The 23,003-nt window shown below is 47.6% G+C and overlaps 1 non-coding gene across 1 annotated transcript; it reads right to left on the bottom strand.

The window, feature by feature from the left end:
- Positions 1 to 16,546: 16,546 nt before the first annotated feature.
- Positions 16,547 to 16,737, bottom strand: LOC148152309 (U2 spliceosomal RNA). The gene has a single exon (XR_015758835.1). It is a non-coding gene; the product is annotated as a U2 spliceosomal RNA (small nuclear RNA).
- Between the last annotated feature and the right edge of the window lie 6,266 nt (positions 16,738 to 23,003).

Consider the following 23,003-nt stretch of genomic DNA (forward strand, 5'->3'; position numbering starts at 1 on the left):
GGGCGCCGCAGGGAATGGAGTGCATCATTTCTCCAAATCTATTTTGATTTAGTCCCTACCCTCCCCTTCACTGTTTTTGATCACACAGCACTGCCCTTTGATGTGAAGGGCAGTGTTTGTTACTGGCCACTCGGGTGTTTTCCTATCTTCCTGGTGGTGGAATTTGAATAAAGATTCGTGCACCTTGTGTCTCTCACTGTGTCTCACACCTGCACACACACACCATGGGTGCTGGGGGAAAAAATAAGCACTACCGCACTTAGGTAGTAGTGTGGGGGTTAAATTTATAAAAAAAGAGAGAAAAAAATAAAATAAAATGGTGTCTAAAAATAAATAAATAAATAAATAAATAAATAAATGGGACATTAGAGGTGGGCGCCGCAGGGAATGGAGTGCATCATTTCTCCAAATCTATTTTGATTTAGTCCCTACCCTCCCCTTCACTGTTTTGATCACACAGCACTGTCCCTTGCTGTGAAGGGCAGTGTTTGTCACAGGCCACCCGGGTGTTTTCCTATCTTCCTGGTGGTGGAAATTGAATAAAGATTGGTGCACTTTGTGTCTTCCACTGTGTCTCACACCTGCGCACACACACCATGGGTTCTGGGGATAAAATAAGCACTACCACACTTAGGTGGTAGTGTGGGGGTTAAAATTAAAAAAAAAGAGAAAAAAAAAGGAAAAAAAAAATAAATGGGACATTAGAGGTGGGCGCCGCAGGGAATGGAGTGCATCATTTCTCCAAATCTATTTTGATTTAGTCCCTACCCTCCCCTTCACTGTTTTTGATCACACAGCACTGCCCTTTGATGTGAAGGGCAGTGTTTGTCACTGGCCACCCGGGTGTTTTCCTATCTTCCTGGTGGTGGAAATTGAATAAAGATTCGTGCACTTTGTGTCTCTCACTGTGTCTCACAGAAGAAAAAAAAATAATGCACACACACCCCATGGGTGCTGGGGAAAAAATAAGCACTACCGCACTTAGGTGGTAGTGTGGGGGTTAATATTTTAAAAAATAAAATAAAATAAACAGGAGATTCACTGGCCACCTGGGTGTTTTCCTATCTTCCTGGTGGTGGAATTTGAGTAAAGATTCGTGCACTTTGTGTCTTTCACTGTGTCTCCCACCTGCACACACACACCATGGGTGCGGGGGAAAAAATAAGCACTACCGCACTTAGGTGGTAGTGTGGGGGTTAAAAGAAAAAAAAATAAATGGGACATTAGAGGTGGGCGCCGCAGGGAATGGAGTGCATCATTTCTCCAACTCTATTTTGATTTAGTCCCTACCCTCCCCCTCACTGTTTTTGATCACACAGCACTGCCCTTTGATGTGAAGGGCAGTGTTTGTCACTGGCCACCCGGGTGTTTTCCTATCTTCCTGGTGGTGGAAATTGAATAAAGATTCGTGCACTTTGTGTCTCTCACTGTGTCTCACAGAAGAAAAAAATAATAATGCACACACACACCATGGGTGCTGGGGATAAAATAAGCACTACCGCACTTAGGTGGTACTGTAGGGGTTAATATATTAAAAAAAATAAACAGGAGTGTAAAAAAAAAGAAACAGGAGTGGTCACTTTGTGAAAAAAAAAATAAATGGGACATTAGCATTATTGCTATTTGCCAGTATTCTGGGGGCTTCTGATTAAAAAAGAAGTATCATCAGGCGATTTAGAAACCCCTGAGTTCAGGGAACTGACTGTGGGTTGGCTGGTCACAGCCAGTGTGTTACTGTTGTCTTTGATAACTGATTCCTAAGCTGGCTGGTCACACAGACAGTGAATACTGTTATATTTTACTTCTCATTAGGGAACTTTTTTTCCCCCCTGTATTTTACTGGATGGTTGCAGCCTGTGTGTTACTCTTTTTACTTTTTGAGAAAAGGACAATATTAATTTTGTGGTAGGGCTTAGCCCTTGGACTCTAGTTTCCTTTTTTTTTGTATGTGTCTTTACTGTTTTTGGTGTTTGGACTGAGCCCGTGTGGAAGACACACATTTTACCAGAGGAGCTGTTCCTGTGGGGAGGCCTAGCCCTGGGACCTGGCCTCTGAAGATTGAACACCTGTGTGTGTGCTGGGAGGTGACCAATTGCTGTATCCTTGAGGTTTGGGTGAAGACCTTGCCTTCAGGAGTGGATCAAACCCCTGTGAGTTAACTGCACCTGTACTATGTACTGTGTTCCTGTGAGTGGGCCTGGTTTTCCAAGGCTGGGCCAGGACTCCATGGAGACTGAAAACCTGTGTGCTGTGGGGTGTGTATTTGCTGCCTTCAGGAGTGGATTCTGCAGTTTGGAATGGACTCCATTTTGGACCATGCACCTCAAACTGGAGTGGACTCTGCATTTTGAAGACTCTATTTGGACCGTGTTTTTTTGGTAATTAACTGTATTGTATTGTTTGTTGGGTCTATCACTTGCACTGTCTTGTGTGTCCCTGGGTTTGGCAGGCCTTACTGTGAGCTGGGAGGCTCATGGGTGGTCCTGAAAGCTGTCACCCCAAGAGTCGGAGGGTGGGTAGGCCATCCTGTGAGCCTGAAGGTTGGTAGACTGTCCCGAAAGCCAGAGGGTGGGTAGGCTACCCTGATGCCAGTCGCCCTGAGAGCCAGATGGTGGGTCGGCCGTTCTGAGCGCTGTCGTCCCGAAAAGGGGTAATCGGGAGGGGCTGTCCTAGAGGTGGTTGAAAGGTGTGTCAGAGCAGCCGAGAGCCAGAAGGCGCGTAGGGGCAGGCTGAGATCCGGAAGGCTTGTGGGCTACCCTGCATGCTGTCGTCCCAGGGAAGGGGACGGGCTGTCCCAGAGGTGGCCGGAAGGTGTGCCAGGATAGCCCACTGGCCGGATGGGTGGGTGAGAGCCCAATGGTACGGAGGGGCAGGCTGAGATCCGGAAGGCTTGTGGGCTACCCTGCATGCTGTCGTCCCAGGGAAGGGGACGGGATGTCCTAGAGGTGGTCGAAAGGTGCTGCGGGTGGTTAGTGAAGATGGAAGGTGGGTAGGCCGTCCTGACCGCTGTCACCCCGGGTGGGCTGTCCTAGAGGTGGTCAAAAGGTGTGTCAGGGCGGACCGAGAACTGGAAGGGGCATGGGATGGACGGAAGATGTGTAGGCGCGGGCTGTCTTAGAGTGGCCGGAAGGTGGGAGGGACAGGGGCTTGCTGGGTCTGTATTGTCTGCACTTTTGTATGTAACAGTATTGTCTCATGTAAAATGTCATTGTCACTGTCTTTTCAGATGTGGAACTGGGATTTGAGGTTTGTCCTCATCTCCCTGTAAACTGGTTGAACGGTAGGGTTTGGGGCCTGGCTTTGCTGCTCCTCTCCCTTGTAAAATTGCTGTTGTATACAGCTGTAAATGTTAAGTTTTCCTTTTTGTGAACTGTTTTGTAATGTTTTATTAAATAATAAATAAATAAATAAATGGGACATTAGCATTATTGCTATTTCCCAGTATTCTGGGGACTTCTGGTTAAAAAAGAAGTATCATCAGGTGATTTAGAAGCTCCTGAGTTCAGGGAACTGACTGTGGGTTGGCTGGTCACAGCCAGTGTGTTACTGTTGTATTTGATAACTGATTCCTAAGCTGGCTGGTCACACAGACAGTGAATACTGTTATATTTTAGTTCACATTGGGGAACTTGTTTTTTTTGCCCCTGTATTTTACTGGATGGTTGCAGCCTGTGTGTTACTCTTTTTGTTTTTTGAGCAAGGACGATGATGGTTTTTGTGGCAGGGCTTAGCCCTTGCACTATGGTTTGTAGTGTTTTCACCTTTTTGAGTGGTTAAGAAGTTTAAGAAAAGTTACTCCTGTTGCATTTGAAGTGAATGAGAAGTGATAATTTGTTTGAAACTTCTTTCAAAATGCCTGGGCCTCAGGCAGAAGTTCTAACAGTGTTTTGTTATTTCTGTTGGTAACAATAGACTGTCTAGTGAGCTAGAGATCGGGGGTGGAGTCAGGATGCGATCACATAAAGAATTGGTCCACCTCAGTGCTGTGAGCAAAACCATAATGCCAGAAGCAACCTCAAACCTGTGCAGGAAACTTGGATATCGTATTGAAATTAACAAAGGATTAACAGCTACAAGGGTTTACCAACAAAGATAATGACACACACTCAGGTAAGCGTGATACTTTATGAATCAAATCAAGACCTTTTTGACAGAGATTGTGTTTGGACTGAGCTCCTGTGAGTTAAAAAAAAGCAAAACAAAACACATAAACAGGGGATACAGAAGGTCTTCTCAGTCGAGGGACTGACCTTGAGCTGTCTGGTCAGAGCCCATGCACTAGAACATAGAACATAGAAGAATACAGCGCAGTACAGGCCCTTTGGCCCTCGATGTTGCGCAGATCCAAGCCCACCTAACCTACACTAGCCCACTATCCTCCATATATAAATAAACGGTGACTTGATGATGGGAAACTTACCTCTGTATAATTATTCCAAAGACCATTTATTAGTCCTTCTTTATTACATAATACCAAATCTAAAGTAGCCAGTTCTCTGGTTGGCTCATTGACAAGTTGCTATGGGAAACAATCCCTTATACATTCAATGGGCCTTGCTTTGAGCCTTCCCTTGCCAAATTGAATAATCTAATCAATGTTCATGTTCAAATCACCTATAATTACTTTTGAGTCCTTCTCAATCCCTCATTATTGAAGAACATAGGAACATAAGAACCAGGAGCAGGAGTAGGCCATCTGGCCCTTCGAACCTGCTACGCCATTCAATAAGACCACGACTGATCTTTACAGGCCTCAGCTCCACTTACCCACCCTCTCACCCTAACTCTTAATTCCTTTCCTGGTTTATACTATGCTAAACTTTGGCAGTATTGTTTTGGAGCCTGAAAATTACTCCTAGCAAGGGGTCTCTTCCCTTATCTTTTATTTCCACCCTAGACCCTAGTGCCAATATCATTTGTTACCACATGCCATGCTTAAGCAATGAAACAACTCCACCTCCTGCTCGCTCTTGTCTCACCTTTCAGAATACTGAGTACCCTTGGACATTTAACTCCCAGTTCTGAACTTCCTGTAACCATAGAACATAGAACAATACAGCACAGAAGAGACCCTTCGGCCCACGATGTTGTGCCGAACATTTGTCCTAGCTTAAGCACCCATCCATGTACCTATCCAATTACCGCTTAAGGGTCACCAAAGATTCTGACTCTACCACTCCCACAGGCAGCGCATTCCATGCCCCCACCACTCTCTGGGTAAAGAACCCACCCCTGACATCTCCCCTATACCTTCCACCCTTCACCTTAAATTTATGTCCCCTTGTAACACTCTGTTGCACCCGGGGAAAAAGTTTCTGACTGTCTACTCTATCTATTCCTCTGATCATCTTATAAACCTCTATCAAGTCACCCCTCATCCTTCGCCGTTCCAATGAGAAAAGGCCTAGCACTCTCAACCTATCCTCGTACGACCTATTCTCCATTCCAGGCAACATCCTGGTAAATCTTCTCTGCACCCTCTCCAAAGCTTCCACATCTTTCCTAAAGTGAGGCGACCAGAACTGCACACAGTACTCCAAATGTGGCCTAAGCAAAGTCCTGTACAGTTGCAACATCACTTCACGACTCTTGAATTCAATCCCTCTGCTAATGAACGCTAATACACCATAGGCCTTCTTACAAGCTCTATCCACCTGAATGGCAACTTTCAAAGATCTATGAACATAGACCCCAAGATCCCTCTGTTCCTCCACCTCATTAAGAACCCTACCGTTAACCCTGTATTCCGCATTCTTATTTGTCTTTCCAAAATGAACAACCTCACACTTGGCAGGGTTGAACTCCATCTGCCACTCCTCAGCCCAGCTCTACATCATATCTCAGTCTCTTTGCAGCCGACAACAGCCCTCCTCACTATCCACAACTCCACCAATCTTCGTATCATCTGCAAATTTACTGACCCACCCTTCGACTCCCTCATCCAAGTCATTAATAAAAATTACAAACAGCAGAGGACCCAGAACTGATCCCTGCGGAACTCCACTTATAACTGGGCTCCAGGCTGAATATTTGCCATCTACCACCACTCTCTGACTTCGACCGGTTAGCCAGTTTTCTATCCAATTGGCCAAATTTCCCTCTATCCCATGCCTCCTGACTTTCCACATAAGCCTACCATGGGAAACCTTATCAAATGCCTTATTAAAATCCATGTATACTACATCCACTGCTCTACCCTCATCCACATGCTTGGTCACCTCCTCAAAGAATTCAATAAGACTTGTAAGGCAAGACCTACCCTTCACAAATCCATGCTGGCTGTCCCTAATCAAGCAGTGTCTTTCCAGATACTCATAAATCCTATTCCTCAGTACCCTTTCCATTACTTTGCCTACCACCGAAGTAAGACTAACTGGCCTGTAATTCCCAGGGTTATCCCTATTCCCTTTTATGAACAGGGGCACAACATTCGCCACTCTCCAGTCCCCTGGTACCACCCCTGTTGACAGTGAAGACGAAAAGATCATTGCCAACGGTACTGCAATTTCCTCTCTTGCTTCCCACATAATCCTAGGATATATCCCATCAGGCCTGGGGGATTTAACTATCCTCAAGTTGTTCAAAATGTCCAACACATCTTCCTTCCTAACAAGTATCTCCTCTAGCTTACCAGTCCGTTTCACACTCTTCAACAATATGGTCCCTCTCGTTCGTAAATACTGAAGTACTCATTCAAGACCTCTCCTATCTCTTCTGACTCAATACACAGTCTCCCACTACTGTCCTTGATCGGACCTACCCTCGTTCTCGTCATTCTCATGTTTCTCACATACGCATAAAATGCCTTTGGGTTATCCTTGATCCTATCCGCCAAAGATTTTTCATGCCCTCTCTTAGCTCTCCTAATCCCTTTCTTCAGGTCCCTTCTGGCTATCCTGTATCCCTCCACTGCTCTGTCTGAACCCTGTTTCCTCAACCTGATGTAAGCCTCCTTCTTCCTCTTTACAAGACATTCAACCTCCCTCGTCAACCAAGGTTCCCTCGCACGGCCATTTCTTTCCTGCCTGACAGGTACATACATATCAAGGACACGTCGTATCTGTTCCTTGAAAAAGTTCCACATTTCCACGACATCCTTCCCTGACAGCCTATGCTCCCAACTTATGCTCCTCAGATCCTGTCTTACAGCATCGTAATTACCCTTCCCCCAATTGTAAAACCTACCATGTTGCACGGACCTATCTCTCTCCATAACCAAGGTGAAAGTCACAGAATTGTGGTCACCATCACCAAAATGTTCACCCACTAACAAGCCCATCACTTGTCCCGGTTCATTACCGAGTACCAAATCCAATATGGCCTCCCCTCTGGTCGGACAATCTACATACTGAGTTAGAAAAGCTTCCTGGACACACTGCGCAAACACCGCCCCATCCAATCTACTTGATTTAAAGAGCTTCCAATCAATATTTGGGAAGTTGAAATCGCCCATGACTACTACCCTGTGGCTTCTGCACCTTTCCAAAATCTGTTTCCCAATCTGTTTCTCCACATCTCTGCTGCTATTGGGGGGCCTATAGTAAACACCCAACAAGGTGACCGCACCTTTCCTATTTCTGACTTCAGCCCATACTACCTCCAAAGGCAGATCCCCCTCGAACTGCCTTTCTGCAGCCATTATACCATTTCTAATTAGCAACGCCACCCCCCTCCTTTTTTACCACCCTCCCTAATCTTACTGAAACATCTGTAACCAGGAACCTCCAACAACCATTCCTGTCCCTCTTCTATCCACGTTTCCGTGATGGCCACAACATCGTAGTCCCAGGTACCGATCCACGCCTTAAGTTCACCCACCTTATTTCTGATACTCCTTGCGTTGAAGTATACGCACTTGAACCCATCTCTGTGTCTGCACGTATTCCCTGTCTGTGCTACCTTCTTCACAGTCTCCCTACATTCTTGGACATCCTGACAAACAGCTAGCCTACTTGCTGGACTACAAGTCCGGATCCCATCTCCCTGCCAAATTAGTTTAAACCCCCCTGAAGAGTCCAACAAACCTAGCCCCCCAGGATATTGGTGCCCTTCTGGTTCAGGTGCAACCCGTCCTGCTTGTACAGGTCCCACCTTCCCCGGAATGCAGTCCAAGCCCCCCCTCCTACACCATCCTTGCAGCCACGTGTTCAACTGCACTCTCTCCCTATTCCTTGCCTCACTGTCACGTGGCACCGGCAACAACCCAGAGATGACGATTCTGTCTGTCCTAGCTTTTAGCTTCCAGCCTAACTCCCTGAGCTCTTGAATGACCTCCCCACCCCTCTTCCTGCCTATGTCGTTGGTGCCAACATGCACCACGACTTCTGGCTGCACACCCTCCCGCTTAAGGATTCTGAAGACACGTTCCGAGACGTCTCGGACCCTGGCATCCGGGAGGCAACAAACCATCCGAGAGTCTCGCCCATGTCCACAGAACCGCCTGTCTGTCCCTCTAACTATAGTCTCCTATAACTTGCGCTCTCCTCCTCTCCCCCTTTCCCTTCTGAGTCTCAGAACCAGACCTCGCGCCACAGACCCGGTCACTGCAGCTTACCCCTGCCACCCCAACATGATTCAGTAATCCCCACCAGGTGTACCTATTTGTCTGTATCTGTGTCATCAGCTCCTTGACTTTATTCCGAATACTGTGTGTGTTTGGGTCCAAGGTTTTTAAATCAATCCTACCTGTTTGTCTTTTTCTTTCAATATTTTCTTGTGCACCACGCTTTCCATACTCTCCATCCTTATTTATTCATTCATAATACTGAACCTCACCTCTGTCATTTACTCCAACTTGCAACTCACATTTTGATCTTTTATGAATCCTTCTCGTGTGACATCTTCCCGTGTGCCAGTTGTGTCTCCAACCAGGGAGAGTATGCCCCCGATACTCATTGATTCCAATTTTGCTCAGGCTCCTTCATGCCATTCCTAATCAAATGCGACCCTGCTATCAAGGCCGTCACTTGCCCCTCCCCTCTGGTATCAGCTCTTTTGACCATCTTTGAACCAAGGCTTTAATGAGGTCAGGAGCTAATTGGCCCTGGCACAACCCAACCAAGCATCAGTGAATAGGTTAATGCTGCTTGCACATGCTGCTTGATATCAATGCTGATGGCAATTTTCATTACTTTGCTGAAGATCGAGAGTAAACTGATGGGGCGGTAGCTGGCCAAGTTGTCTTTGTCCTGCTTTTTGTGTGCAGATAAATGCATCTTTACTGTATGATCTAGTGGTTCCAGGTGTGACTTTACCACGGCAGCAAGACATCCCTGCTCTATACTTGAACCCTTTCGCTATGAATGCCAACTTATCTTTTTCCTTCTTTACTGCCTGCATGCTTATCTTCAGCAACTGGTGCACAAAGACACAGACATCTCATTGTACATTCCCTTCTCTCAATTTATAGCCATTCAGATAATAATGTGCCTTCCTGCTTTTGCTACGGAAGTGGATAACCTCACATTTATCGACATTATACTTCATCTGCCATGTATTTGCCCACTCATTCAGCCTATCCAAATCACACTGCATTTGAATGCGTTCCCAATCAAGTTCGTTCTTTCTATACAGTGAAACTCAAGGAAAGGCAGCAGTATGTCCAACTCAGAATTGATTAGGAATAAATTTCAATGAAATGAGAAATTGAGAAGGGAACAAAAGTACATTTTACTGTAATTTTTTAGCTTTGGTTGAGTGGTTAAGAAATTTAAGAAAAATTATTCCTGTTGCATTTGAAGTGAATGAGAAGTGATAATTTGTGTGAAACTTCTTTCAAAATGCCTGGGCATCAGGCAGAAGTTCTAACAGTGTTTTGTTATTTCTGTTGGTAACAATGGACTGTCTAGTGAGCTCGAGATCGGGGGTGGAGTCAGGATGCGATAACATAAAGAATTGGTCCACCTCAGTGCTCTCACAAGTGAGCAAACCATAATGCCAGAAGCAACCTCAAACCTGTGCAGGAAACTTGGATATCGTATTGAAATTAACAAAGGATTAACAGCTACAAGGGTTTACCAACAAAGATGATGACACACACTCAGGTAAGCGTGATACTTCATGAAACAAATCAAGACCTTTTTGACAGAGTTTAGGAGCTACACAGCTTTGCATTGGAGTTTCTGTAATTTGAATTTGTTGATTATATTGACCTAGCATTTCTGGTGATGCTACTGGGCGGCACGGTAGCACAGTGGCTAGCACTGCTTCCTCACAGTGCGGGAGACACAGGTTCAATTCTCGCCCCAGGCGACTAACCGTGTGGCGTTTGCACATTCTCCCCGTGTCTGCATGGGTTTCCTCCCACAGTTGAAAATGTGTTGCTGGAAAAGCGCAGCAGCACATTTTCAGCTCTGATCTCCAGCATCTGCAGTCCTCACTTTTTCCTCCCACAGTCCAAAGATGTGCAGGTCAGGTGAATTGGCCATGCTAAATTGCCTGTAGTGTTAGGTGCAGGGGTAAATGTAGGGGAATGGGTCTGGGTGGGTGCGCTTCGGTGGGTCGGTGTGGACTTGTTGGGCCGAAGGGCCTGTTTCCAAACTGTAAGTAATCTAATCAACATGGAACCATTCATTCGAATAGCTTACTGTTAGCACTCCAATCAACTTCAGGATCCAGATCTGCTCCTGGAAGGATGTGCATTGCAATTGACAGACAGTGGAAAAGATAATTGGTGATCTGTCTGGTTTCACTTGAACTGGCCAACACACTCTGCTGGTTTGGTGGAGGGAGGGTGCGAATGGCGCAGGTGAGGGCAGACTCCCCCAGTGGAGACTGGTTAGTAATGCACTTGAAGGAGTTCCAACCAAGTTTGTTCATTATATTCCCAAATCTCATTCAGGATTTCCTGATGATGCTGTATCTGTGTTTAGAATTTTGACCTTTCATAGCTAATTTGGTCAGTTACCCTTGTGAGAGAATGGAACTGAAGGTGTTGTTTTTCATTTTTAGTAGTTCAGTATCTGCTGAGTTTGTCAACAAAGATTCATTTGTTACTTTCCTATTCACCACTGCATTGTGCAAAGCCTTTTCATCAATTAAATCGCTTTGAAATATCCTGTTATGATGCTCAAAATGCATAAAGTTAATTTTCACACAACAAAGTTGTCAGCTGGAATATCTGCACAGTGCTCTGGAGTGATACTTGACCAGGTGACTGTTTTGCCAACTAAGTCACAGAGAGTCTGCAGTTTGGAGCTTTATTAATGTAAGTCAAATTAATTTTGATTTGTTAATGGTTGTATGTTTAAACCAAAACATAGGAGCAAATTACTGCCTGGAACGCGTTGCCAGTCGAAGCGCTGGAAGCAGGCACTTTAGGAACGTTTAAGGCTCACCTTGTTAGACACGTGAACGGGAGGCGGAACGGCGGGACTGAAACCACGTCTGGGCAACAAGTAGCACGTCCAAACAAGGAGTAGGAATCGGCACAGGCTCGCTGGGCCCTGTGTTATCGACCCGACGTACCAAAGTCTCCGGCCACGTGTATAACTTTGGTGAATTTCTGCAAATACCTTGTAGACGGGGCTGTGACAGGGACCTTATTGGGGTGTCGACGATAATGAGGGCCACGGCGGGCATTTTTGCTGAGTTTGCAGATGGCACAAAGATAGCGAGAGGGACAGGTAGTTTTGAGGAAACGGGTAGGCTGCAGAAGGGCGTGGAGATGAAGGGCGAGTGGGGAAAGAAGTGACCAAGTGTGCGGTTTTGCACTTTGGTAGCAAGAACAATCGGGTAGACGATTTTCTGAACGAGGGAAAGGCTTTGCAACTCTGAAGCGCAGAGGGTCTTGGGAGTCTTAGTTCCAGGTTGTTTCATGATGAACATGCAGGTTCATCCGATGGTTCGGAAGGCAAATGCAGTGTCGGCATTCATTTCAAGCGGGCGAGAAAAAAGGAGCAGAGACGTGCTGCTGAGGCTGCATCAGGCTCTGGTCTGACCACAGGTGGAATATCGGGAGCAGTTTTGTGCCCTGTACCAAAGGAAGGGATGCGCTGGTGTTGGAGGGAGTCTAGAGAAGGTTTACAAGCGTGTTCCCCCTGGGGCTGAAGGGTTTGTCACACGAGGTCTCTGGGTCTATGCCCGATGGTGTTTCGAAAGGTAAGGCGGGATCTGACTGAACCTTACAGGCTACTGGGAGGCCTGGTCAGAGTGGATGAGAAGAAGATGGTCCCACTAGTAAGCGAGACGAGGACCTGGAATTACAGCCTCAGGGTGAAAGGTCGCCCCTTCAGGCTGAGATGAGGTTGCATTTAAGACAGAGATAGAGAGGTTCTTGATTATAAGGCGATCAAGAGTTGTGGGGAGAGGGCAGGAGAATCGGGGTTGAGAAACCTGTGAACCACGACCGAATGGCAGAGCATGGGCCAAATGGCCTGATTCTGCTCCTACGTCTTATGGGCCATCAGACCGTCCGTGGTCTTGCGGTCATGACAGAAAGCAGTTGTTTCTCAGAGGGTGGCGGCGGTCTGGAATGCACTGCTTAGGAGGGTAGCGAGGCGGGGAACCTCAAAACCTTGAAAAACTACTTGGATGAGCACTGGAAATGTCATAAACTTTCCTGGCTATGGACCAAGTGCTGGAAAGTTAGACTGGAGCAGACTTAGAGTAGCTTTGTCAGTGCGGACTCGAAGAGCCAAAGGGCCTCTAGTACCACTTTCCAGCACTTGGTCCGTAGCCAGGAAAGGTTATGACATTTCCAGTGCACACAGATTCAACCAATGAGCACATCGACCTGGACCCAATATACCGGCCACTGCAGCGGACAGCTGGAACTGACAACCGGAAGCGGCAGATACAAATCACTATAAATGCCGGAGGAAACATCACAGAAGCGCTTCACAGGAGGCTCCCAAGTACTGAGGATGTCACCTAGACAGGAGACTAAACGTCTGCAACACAAATTCCCAGCTCAGCGAACAGAACCACAACAACGAGCGCCTGAGCTACAAATCTTCTCCCAAACTTTGAACCTCTCCATCTCTGTCTCATGGTCATGTAGAGATCGTCAGTATCTCACCAATCAAGTGGGTCAGGGCTAAGCTTACGTGACTTCTCACGTGACCACTTTCCTATTCCTAACCTCAGCCCAAACTACCTCAGACGGCGAGTCTTCATCCATCGTCCTTTCCACAGCTGTAATACTATCTTTGACAAGCAATGCCACACCTCCCCCTCTTTTACCCCCACCTCTGACCTTACTAAAACATTTAAACCCTGGAACCTGCAACAGCCAATCCTGTCCCTGTTCTACCCATGTCTCCGTAATAGCCACAACATCGAAGTCCCAGGTACCAACCCACGCTGCAAGTTCCTAATGTACCAACCCACGTTCCTAATGTGCCTGCTTCCAGCGCTTCGACTGGCAACGCGTTCCAGGCACCCACCATCCTCTGTGTGAAAACCTTTCCCCGCACTTTTCCCTTCTCACTTTCCCCCTCTCACCGTGAACCTGTACCCACTGACTCGCCACCCCACCCTTTCGATGCCTCTCAGTATGCTGTCGACCTCTATCAGGTCGCCCCTCAGCTTCCGTCTTTGCAGTGACAACAATCCAAGTTTATTCAACCTCTCCTCACAGCAGAAGCGCTCCAGGGCAGGCAACGTGCTGGTAAACCTTCTCTGCACCCTCTCCAAAGCATCCACGTCCTTCTGGTAGTGTGCCGAACAGCATTGCGCGCGATATCCCAATTGTAGCCTAACTGGAGTTTTGTACAGCTCTTTGTACAGATCATTTATTTACACGTCACAAACAACAAAGGTCCTAGCACTGAGCCCTGCGGGACGCCACTAGTTACTGATCTCCTTTCCGAAAAATGCGCCCCGAGTCGGTTTTGTATCCAGCTAGCCGACTCACCTCAGATCCCACGAGACTCTACCTTTTGTAGCAGCCTGCCGTAAGATGTGAAGCGATCCAGAAGAGATTACTGACGCAAAGGTGACTACACTTAAATGAAAGTGCTGGGAATGGCAACCGTGATGGAACTCGCAGCCAAGGAAGGAAGGTCAACACCTCACAAAATGGTGGCTGAGAGTTCACAAAATGGTGGCCCAGGGACAAGCACCAACGCAGACACAAAACTGCCACTGCTGTGGAAACACATGTCAGGCAGCAGCAAATTGCTGCTGGAAAGAAGCTGTGTGCAGAAACTGCAGCATTAAAAAAGAATATATTAAGTGGGTGCGCTCGGGGGAGAAAGTACCAATAACCTGCAGCGAAAGTACAGGAAGAAATCCTAAATGGTACAAAAAGGGCAAGAAGACAAAAGCCCAGGCGCACAAACCAATGAGGTGTTGTTGTTACAGATACTGGCGATAGCTGCCGACGCCCCGGTCGCTCCCTTACTGAACGGCAAACCGGTAAGAATGGAGGTGGACACCGGTTTCATTGATACGGCTGAGTCACGTTGCGCTGCAACCTTCAGAAACTGAGCGAGGAACACACACAGGTGCTTTCACGGTGGGAACGTTCAGTTATACGGTCAGTCTGAAGACACAGCCTGCGCGTCAACAAAGGAAATCTTAGAGCTTTATGGGCAAGAATGTGGTTGGACAGAATCAAACTCAACTGGGCCGAAGGCAATCACTTGTCAAGATTCTGAGAGTGACTGATCAAGAATTCTAAAGAAGCACGCTATTGTTTTCAATGGGATAGAGAAGCAGGACGCCGGGAGCCTTTGATAAGGTTCCACGTGGTAGGCTGTTGGAGAAAATGCAGAGGCATGGAACTGAGGGTGATTTAGCAGCTTGGCTTAGAAACTGGCTTTCTGAAAGAAGGCAGCGGGTGGTGGTTGATGGAAAATATTCAGCCTGGAGTCCGGTTACTAGTGGTGTGCCACAAGGGTCTGTTTTGGGACCACTGCTGTTTGTCATTTTTATAAATGACTTAGATGCAGGCATAACATAGGTGGATGGATTAGTAAATTTGCAGACGACGCTAAAGTCGGTGGAGTGGTGGTCAGTGTGGAAGAATGTTACAGGTTGCAGGGGGACTTGGATAAACTGCAGAATTGGGCTGAGAGGTGGCAAATGGAGTTCAATGCAGCTAAATGTGAGGTGATGCACTTTGGGAAGAATAACAGGAAGGCAGAGTACTGGGTCGATGGAAAGATTCTTGGTAGTGTGGATGTGCAGAGGGATCTTGGAGTCCCATGTACATAGATCCCTGAAAGTTGCCACCCAAGTGGATAGTGCTGTTAAGAAGGCTGTTAGGTTTCATTCGTAGAGGGATTGAGTGCCGGAGCCGCAATATCATGCTGCAACAGTTCACCTGCTGGTGTGTGCTAGGCGGTTTCCTTTCCCTTTGCTCAACGACCTATTTGCTGAACTAGCCGGAGGTCAGCTTTTCAGTAAAACTGAGCCCGGTAAACCCTACCTCCAGATGAGTGTAGATCCTGAGTTTAAATGAATGAGACACAATCTTATTGAAACATATTGGATTCTTACGTGGCTCGACAGGGTAAATGCTGAGAGGACATTTTCCCTCATGGGAGTGTCTAGAACTGAACAGAATAAAGAGGCACCAATTTAAGAGTGAGATCAGGAGAAACGTCTTCTCTCAGAGGGTTGTGAGTCTTTGGAATTTGTTGTCACAGACAGCTGGCACACGCTGCTTGTGTGAGACTGACTTTGCTGCCTCAGCCAGAACTGGCAGCATTCTAAGTGCAAAAGAAGGCAAGGGGGTGTTGTGCCAGTCCCTGCGTACACAGCCCAGGTGCCGGATAATCTGCAGTGCTCCTACCTGCCTTATTATCTTTCCAGGCCAGTTCCGGTCAGCAAACATTGGTTTGTTTGTTCTACGTTTTCTCACGTGCTGTTGTCGAGTTAGTGCTGTCTCTTTGCTTTTCCCAGTGAGAATTGACTCTCTGAGTAACCTGCCTCTGACTCAGTCATTCGTGATAGCACACACGATTCTGTCGTGGCTCCGTGAATCGGAAAATGGCTGAAACTCACAGTCCTTTGCCTCGTTTTTCCGGTCAGTCACATACGTACCTATCGATTCCGCCTGCCCTTGCAGTCTGATGAAAAGCATGTGCCTTAAATACGTCCCGATGATTTTTGTCCTAGCTCACAGTGTTCTCGAAATCTCTCTTTCAAGTCATCAAAATCAAAACGACTGAACCCCGAGATAGCTTCATCCCCAGCAGCATGCAGCAACGTAGCACAGTTGACCTTCTCTTGTTTTTCTGAAATGTCGCTCGCGAGTATGAAAAGCTGGTGGGCAGCTACGGTTGCTGCGACTCCCAAATTCTGACACCATGTGGTGTGATCGGGGCCCGGCGTTGGCGGGAAGGTGCAGCACGCAGCAGGGGTCCGAGGGGATGACATTGAGAGCAAGTGTCAAGGTGCGCAAGAGACAGAGATGGCGAGAGAAGGATAGGGAGCGGGAGCTGAGCAGCCACCTTAGAACAGACGAGTTTGAATCGACTCACGCCCGGTTGGATGTGAGGTGTGAGAAATGAAGCACTTGGTACTCAAACCCATCCAGCAGACACAAAGCACCGAAAGCCTGAGTTATAAACATGAAGCTGTTTTTAGATTTATAGATGAGGGGTGCACCGTTCCCGGAGGTACTGCAATACCAGGTCGATGCGTGGAGTGGACGGAGCAAGCCCCTATTCCATCTCCCTGCTCCAAAAATCAATTTAATATATGGTCCCCAGATAAGGGACGTATCAGATATTAAACTGATAAGAACAGATACTACACTTGATCTTAGCCAAAAGGCCGAGAAGCGATAACTACAATACCGCGGACTGCCTCAAGTCCCATTTGTCCTCCATGTTTTCAATCAGCTTGATTCTGTTCAAAGACTTGTAGATCACTGCTGACAGTTTCCCTGTCGCCGTAGTCCTCCCAGGATTTCTAACGAGAGCAGCAGGTCCGTTTACAGCAGTTGCTTTTTTTCCCCTGTCAGTGAACCACTGTCTCATGGTCATGTAGAGATCGTCAGTATCTCACCAATCAAGTGGGTCAGGGCTAAGCTTACGTGACTTCTCACGTGACCAGCACAGCGTTTTTGAGGAGGCGGTAACCAACTGCAGAACTGCACGCATTGAATGATACATTCAGCCTGTCATGTCTGCATCAGCTCTCTGCACGAGCAACTTCCCCAGTCCCACTCGCCCTGCAGCAAATATTCTCTCTTCAGATAAGTATCCGACCCTCCGACCAAAGTCACCATTGAATCTGCCTCCAGCACCCTCTCTCTCAGGCAGTGCACTGCATATTCTCACCACTCGCTGAAGATGCTTGGGCCTAGGACGCTACCTCGATGAAACGTGACACGTAGAGAAGAAAGCAATAGATTCAGCCGAGCCCTCCATGTCTTTGATGTGTGTGGATGTGCCTGCAGTTAGAACATTGCACAGTACAGGCCCTTCGGCCCACGATGTCGTGCCGAGCAGTTTTCTTAATCTAAGATCAACCTAACCTACACACCCCTCAATTTACTGCCGTCCAGCGTGTGCTCGCCGAGCAGTAGCTTAAATGTCCCTGACAGTTTGTGGGAGATTAGAAATGCAGTTAGAGATGTTGTTTTTGCAGATGGGTGACGGGGTGTTGTGGGGGGAGGGGAAGGGGAACATTACACAAACGGTCGCGGGATTCTTGCAGCATACTTAAGGCTAAGATTTTAACGAATATAGAGGTTTTTGTTTAAGAAATAGTTGTAAACTAAGAAATAACTTTAAAGTGTTGTAGCTGACCACAAAAGTAGCAGTAGGGGCATTTCACAATAAGCTTATAGTATGATAAGGGGAACTGGATAAAATAGCAGACAGGCTGTAACAGACAAGGACAAGGACAGCAGGGTAGTCAGATAAGGAAAATTAGAGAAAAACGAGTGAGGTAATCGGCTTATGATAGGATGGGAAAAGGGAGGCGTGATTCCGCAACTTGCAAACTGAATAAGAATGCTTACATGTTTTGTTTTCGCGCGCTTTTGCTAGCCTGATTGCTTGAGCAAAACGCCTGTTCTTGCAAGGCCGTAAAGAATTAAATGTTCTTGTTTCCAAGGCTTTGTCTCAGGCTGAATTGTGAGTGAGTTTTGTTTCTCACAGTTGCCGAAGGGCCTGTTGTTGCGCTGCTCTGTTCGACGTTCTAAAAATCTCAGCTGTTACCAATGTGAAAAATCCCTGCCTCCCCACAAGGCAAATGATTGGAGCAGGTTCGAATTCTGACCGAAAAATCTCACTGTCAGGAAATCTCGGCTCGCTCACCTTTACGAACAGTACCTCTTACAGACTAATCCATCTTGTCTTGGAAAGTGTGAACTCCCATCCCCCAACCCACCTCGTGCAAATGAATAGCACGACGGGGCGGGGATGTGAAGATCAATTTACAGCAAATCAGCCTTTATTGGTTCGGCTCCAAACATTCCAATTCGGTCTGCTTCCTTAGAATTGCAAATCAAGATTCAAGAGTGCTAATTGCAGCGCTAACAGCAAGCTAATGGTTTAATAGTGGCTGTGCAATCAAAAAGCAAGGTCTAAAATGCAAAATAAAGCAAAACACCCAGTAAGCAAAACCTCAGCATCTGTGGGGAAAAAGCAGAATTAACGCTTTTTCGAGTCCAGTGACCCTTCTCCCGAAGGGTGCAGCGAGTTCTGTTTTCGTCTAGACATTACAACCTGCAGCACCACGCGTGGAGTCAGTGATCAACTGCACCTTCACTCTATTGGTAGCCACTGAGCACGTACATCGATGCTTGCATCAGGACGAGACGAAACCTGAACCAAACGGACGGAGGCTCCGAAGCTCTCTGCCACCCTCTCACCTTCAATGCGCACTTGGATCCATCCGGCTGCTCCGCATCAGGAAGCATCAATGGGGCGGCCTCAATCAACAGATGGGAATCAGAAAGCTTCCCCACACAGTCACACAGTACAGAAGAGGCCCTTTGGCCCTCCGAGTCCGCACTGACAAAGCTACTCTAAGTCTGCTCTAGTCCCACTTTCCAGCACTTGGTCCGTAGCCAGGAAAGGTTATGACATTTCCAGTGCTCATCCAAGTAGTTTTTCAAGGTTTTGAGGTTCCCCGCCTCGCTACCCTCCCAAGCAGTGCATTCCAGACCGCCGCCACCCTCTGGGAAACAACTGCTTTCTGTCATGACCGCAAGACCACGGAAGGTCTGACGGCCCATAAGACGTAGGAGCAGAATCGGGCCATTCGGCCCACGCTCCGCCATTCGGTCGTGGCTCACAGGTTTCTCAACCCCGATTCTCCTGCCCTCTCCCCACAACCCTTGATCCCCTTATAATCAAGAACCTCTCTATCTCTGTCTTAAATGCAACCTCATCTCAGCCTGAAGGGACGACCCTTCACCCTGAGGCTGTACTTCCAGGTCCTCGTCTCGCCTACTAGTGGGATCATCGGGTTCAATTCCCGCCTCAGGCGACTGACTGTGTGGAGTTTGCACGCTCTCCCCGTGCCTGCGTGGGTTTCCTCCGGGTGCTCCGGTTTCCTCCCACAGTCCAAAGATGTGCAGGTCAGGTGAATTGGCCATGCTAAATTGCCCGTAGTGTTAGGTAAGGGGCAAATGTAGGGGTATGGGTGGGTTGCGCTTCGGCGGGTCGGTGTGGACTTGTTGGGTCGAAGGGCCTGTTTCCACACTGTAATGTAATGTAATCTAATCTAATCTTCTTCACATCCACTCTGACCAGGCCTCCCAGTAGCCTGTAAGGTTCAGTCAGATCCCGCCTTACCTTTCGAAACACCATCGGGTATAGACCCAGAGACCTCGTGTGACAAACCCTTCAGCCCCAGGGGGAACACGCTTGTAAACCTTCTCTAGACTCCCTCCAACACCAGCGCATCCCTTCCTTTGGTACAGGGCACAAAACTGCTCCCGATATTCCACCTGTGGTCAGACCAGAGCCTGATGCAGCCTCAGCAGCACGTCTCTGCTCCTTTTTTCTCGCCCGCTTGAAATGAATGCCGACACTGCATTTGCCTTCCGAACCATCGGATGAACCTGCATGTTAATCATGAAACAACCTGGAACTAAGACTCCCAAGACCCTCTGCGCTTCAGATTTGCAAAGCCTTTCCCTCGTTCAGAAAATCGTCTACCCGATTGTTCTTGCTACCAAAGTGCAAAACCGCACACTTGGTCACTTCTTTCCCCACTCGCCCTTCATCTCCACGCCCTTCTGCAGCCTGCCCGTTTCCTCAAAACTACCTGTCCCTCTCGCTATCTTTGTGCCATCTGCAAACTCAGCAAAAATGCCCTCCGTGGCCCTCATTATCGTCGACACCCCAATAAGGTCCCTGTCACAGCCCCGTCTACAAGGTATTTGCAGAAATTCACCAAAGTTATACACGTGGCCGGAGACTTTGGCACGTCGGGTCGATAACACAGGGCCCAGCGAGCCTGTGCCGATTCCTACTCCTTGTTTGGACGTGCTACTTGTTGCCCAGACGTGGTTTCAGTCCCGCCGTTCCGCCTCCCGTTCACGTGTCTAACAAGGTGAGCCTGAAACATAGAACATAGAAGAATACAGCGCAGTACAGGCCCTTCGGCCCTCGATGTTGCGCCGATCCAAGCCCACCTAACCTACACTAGCCCACTATCCTCCATATGCCTATCCAATGCCTGCTTAAATGCCCATAATGAGGGAGAGTCCACCACTGCTACTGGCAGGGCATTCCATGAACTCACGACTCGCTGAGTAAAGAACCTACCCCTAACATCTGTCCTATACCTACCCCCCCTTAATTTAAAGCTATGCCCCCTTGGAAAAAGATTCTCACTGTCGACCCTATCTAAACCCCTAATCATCTTGTACACCTCTATCAAGTCACCCCTAAACCTTCTTTTCTCCAATGAAAACAACCCCAAGTGCCTCAGCCTTTCCTCATACGATCTTTCTACCATACCAGGCAACATCCTGGTAAACCTCCTCTGCACCCGTTCCAGTGCCTCCACATCCTTCCTATAGTATGGCGACCAAAACTGCACACAATACTCCAGATGCGGACGCACCAGAGTCTTATACAACTGCAACATGACCTCAGTACTCCGGAACTACAAGATGATTAGGGGGTTAGATAGGGTTGACAGTGTGAACCTTTTCCCACGTATGGAGTCGGGTATTACAAGGGGGCATAGCTTTAAATTAAGGGGGGGTAGATATAGGACTGAAGTTAGGGGTAGGTTCTTCACTCAGCGAGTCGTAAGTTCATGGAATGCCCTGCCAGTAGCAGTGGTGGACTCTCCCTCTTTATGGGCATTTAAGCAGGCATTGGATAGGTATATGGAGGATAGTGGGTTAGTATAGGTTAGGTGGGCTTGGATCGGCGCAACATCGAGGGCCAAAGGGCCTGTACTGCGCTGTATTCTTCTATGTTCTATGTTCTAACTCAATTCCTCTACCAATAAAAGCCAGTACGCCATATGCCTTCTTCACCGCACTATTTACCTGGGTGGCAACTTTCAAAGATCTGTGAACATGGACACCAAGATCCCTCTGCTCATCCACATACCAAGTATCCGTCCATTAGCCCAGTACCCCATCTTTTTATTACTCTTACCAAAGTGAATCACCTCACACTTAGCTACATTGAACGCCATTTGCCACCTTTCTGCCCAGTTCTGCAGCTTATCTATATCCCGCTGTAACCTGCCACATCCTTCCTCACTGTCTGCAACTCCTCCGACTTTCGTATCATCCGCAAACTTGCTCACCCAACCTTCTAACCCCTCCTCCAGGTCATTTATAAAAATGACAAACAGCAATGGTCCCAAAACAGATCCTTGCGGAACACCGCTAGTGACGGCACTCCAAGATGAACCTTTGCCATCAACTACTACCCTCTGTCTTCTTCCAGCCAGCCAACTCCTAATCCAAACCTCCAACTCACCCTCAATGCCATACCTCCGTATTTTTTGCAGTAGTCCACCATGGGGAACCTTATCAAACGCCTTACTAAAATCCATATACACCACATCTACCGCTTTCCCCTCGTTCACCTCCTTAGTCACCTTCTCAAAGAATTCAATAAGGTTTGTGAGGCACGACCTGCCCTTCACAAAACCATGCTGACTATCCTTGATCACATTATTCCTATCCAGATGTTCATAAATCCTATCCCTTAGAATTCTCTCTAAGATTTTGCCCACAACAGAAGTGAGACTCACCAGCCAATAGTTACTAGGGTTATCCCTACTCCCCTTCTTGAACAAGGGAACCACATTTGCTAGCCTCCAATCTTCTGGCACTACTCCTGTAGACAACGAGGACATAAAAATCAAGGCCAATGGCTCTGCAATCTCATAGAACATAGAACATAGAAGAATACAGCGCAGTACAGGCCCTTGGGCCCTCGATGTTGCGCCGATCCAAGCCCACCTAAACTACACTAACCCACTATCCTCCATATACCTATCCAATGCCCTCTTAAATGCCCATAAAGAGGGAGAGTCCACCACTGTTACTGGCAGGGCATTCCATGAACTAACAACTCGCTGAGTGAAGAACCTACCCCTAACTTCAGTCCTATATCTACCCCCCCTTAATTTAAAGCTATGCCCCCTTGTAATACCCGACTCCATACGCGGGAAAAGGTTCACACTGTCGACCCTATCTAACCCCCTAATCATCTTGTACACCTCAATCAAGTCACCCCTAAACCTTCTTTTCTCTAGTGAAAACAGCCCCAAGTGCCTCAGTCTTTCCTCATACGATTTTCCTTCCATACCAGGCAACATCCTGGTAAACCTCCTCTGCACCCGTTCCAATGCCTCCACATCCTTCCTATAGTATGGCGACCAAAACTGCACACAATATTCCAGATGCGGCCGTACCAGAGTCTTATACAACTGCATCATGACCTCAGGACTCCGGAACTCAATTCCTCTACCAATAAAAGCCAGTACGCCATATGCCTTCCTCACAGCACTATTTACCTGGGTGGCAACTTTCAGAGATCTGTGTACATGGACACCAAGATCCCTCTGCTCATCCACACTACCAAGTATCCGACCATTAGCCCAGTACCCCATCT

Source organism: Chiloscyllium plagiosum, unplaced genomic scaffold (genome assembly GCF_037043375.1).
Source record: "Chiloscyllium plagiosum isolate Xiang-an unplaced genomic scaffold, Cpla_swu_hap1 HiC_scaffold_1, whole genome shotgun sequence".
In the NCBI taxonomy this organism is placed as follows: Eukaryota; Metazoa; Chordata; class Chondrichthyes; order Orectolobiformes; family Hemiscylliidae; genus Chiloscyllium; species Chiloscyllium plagiosum.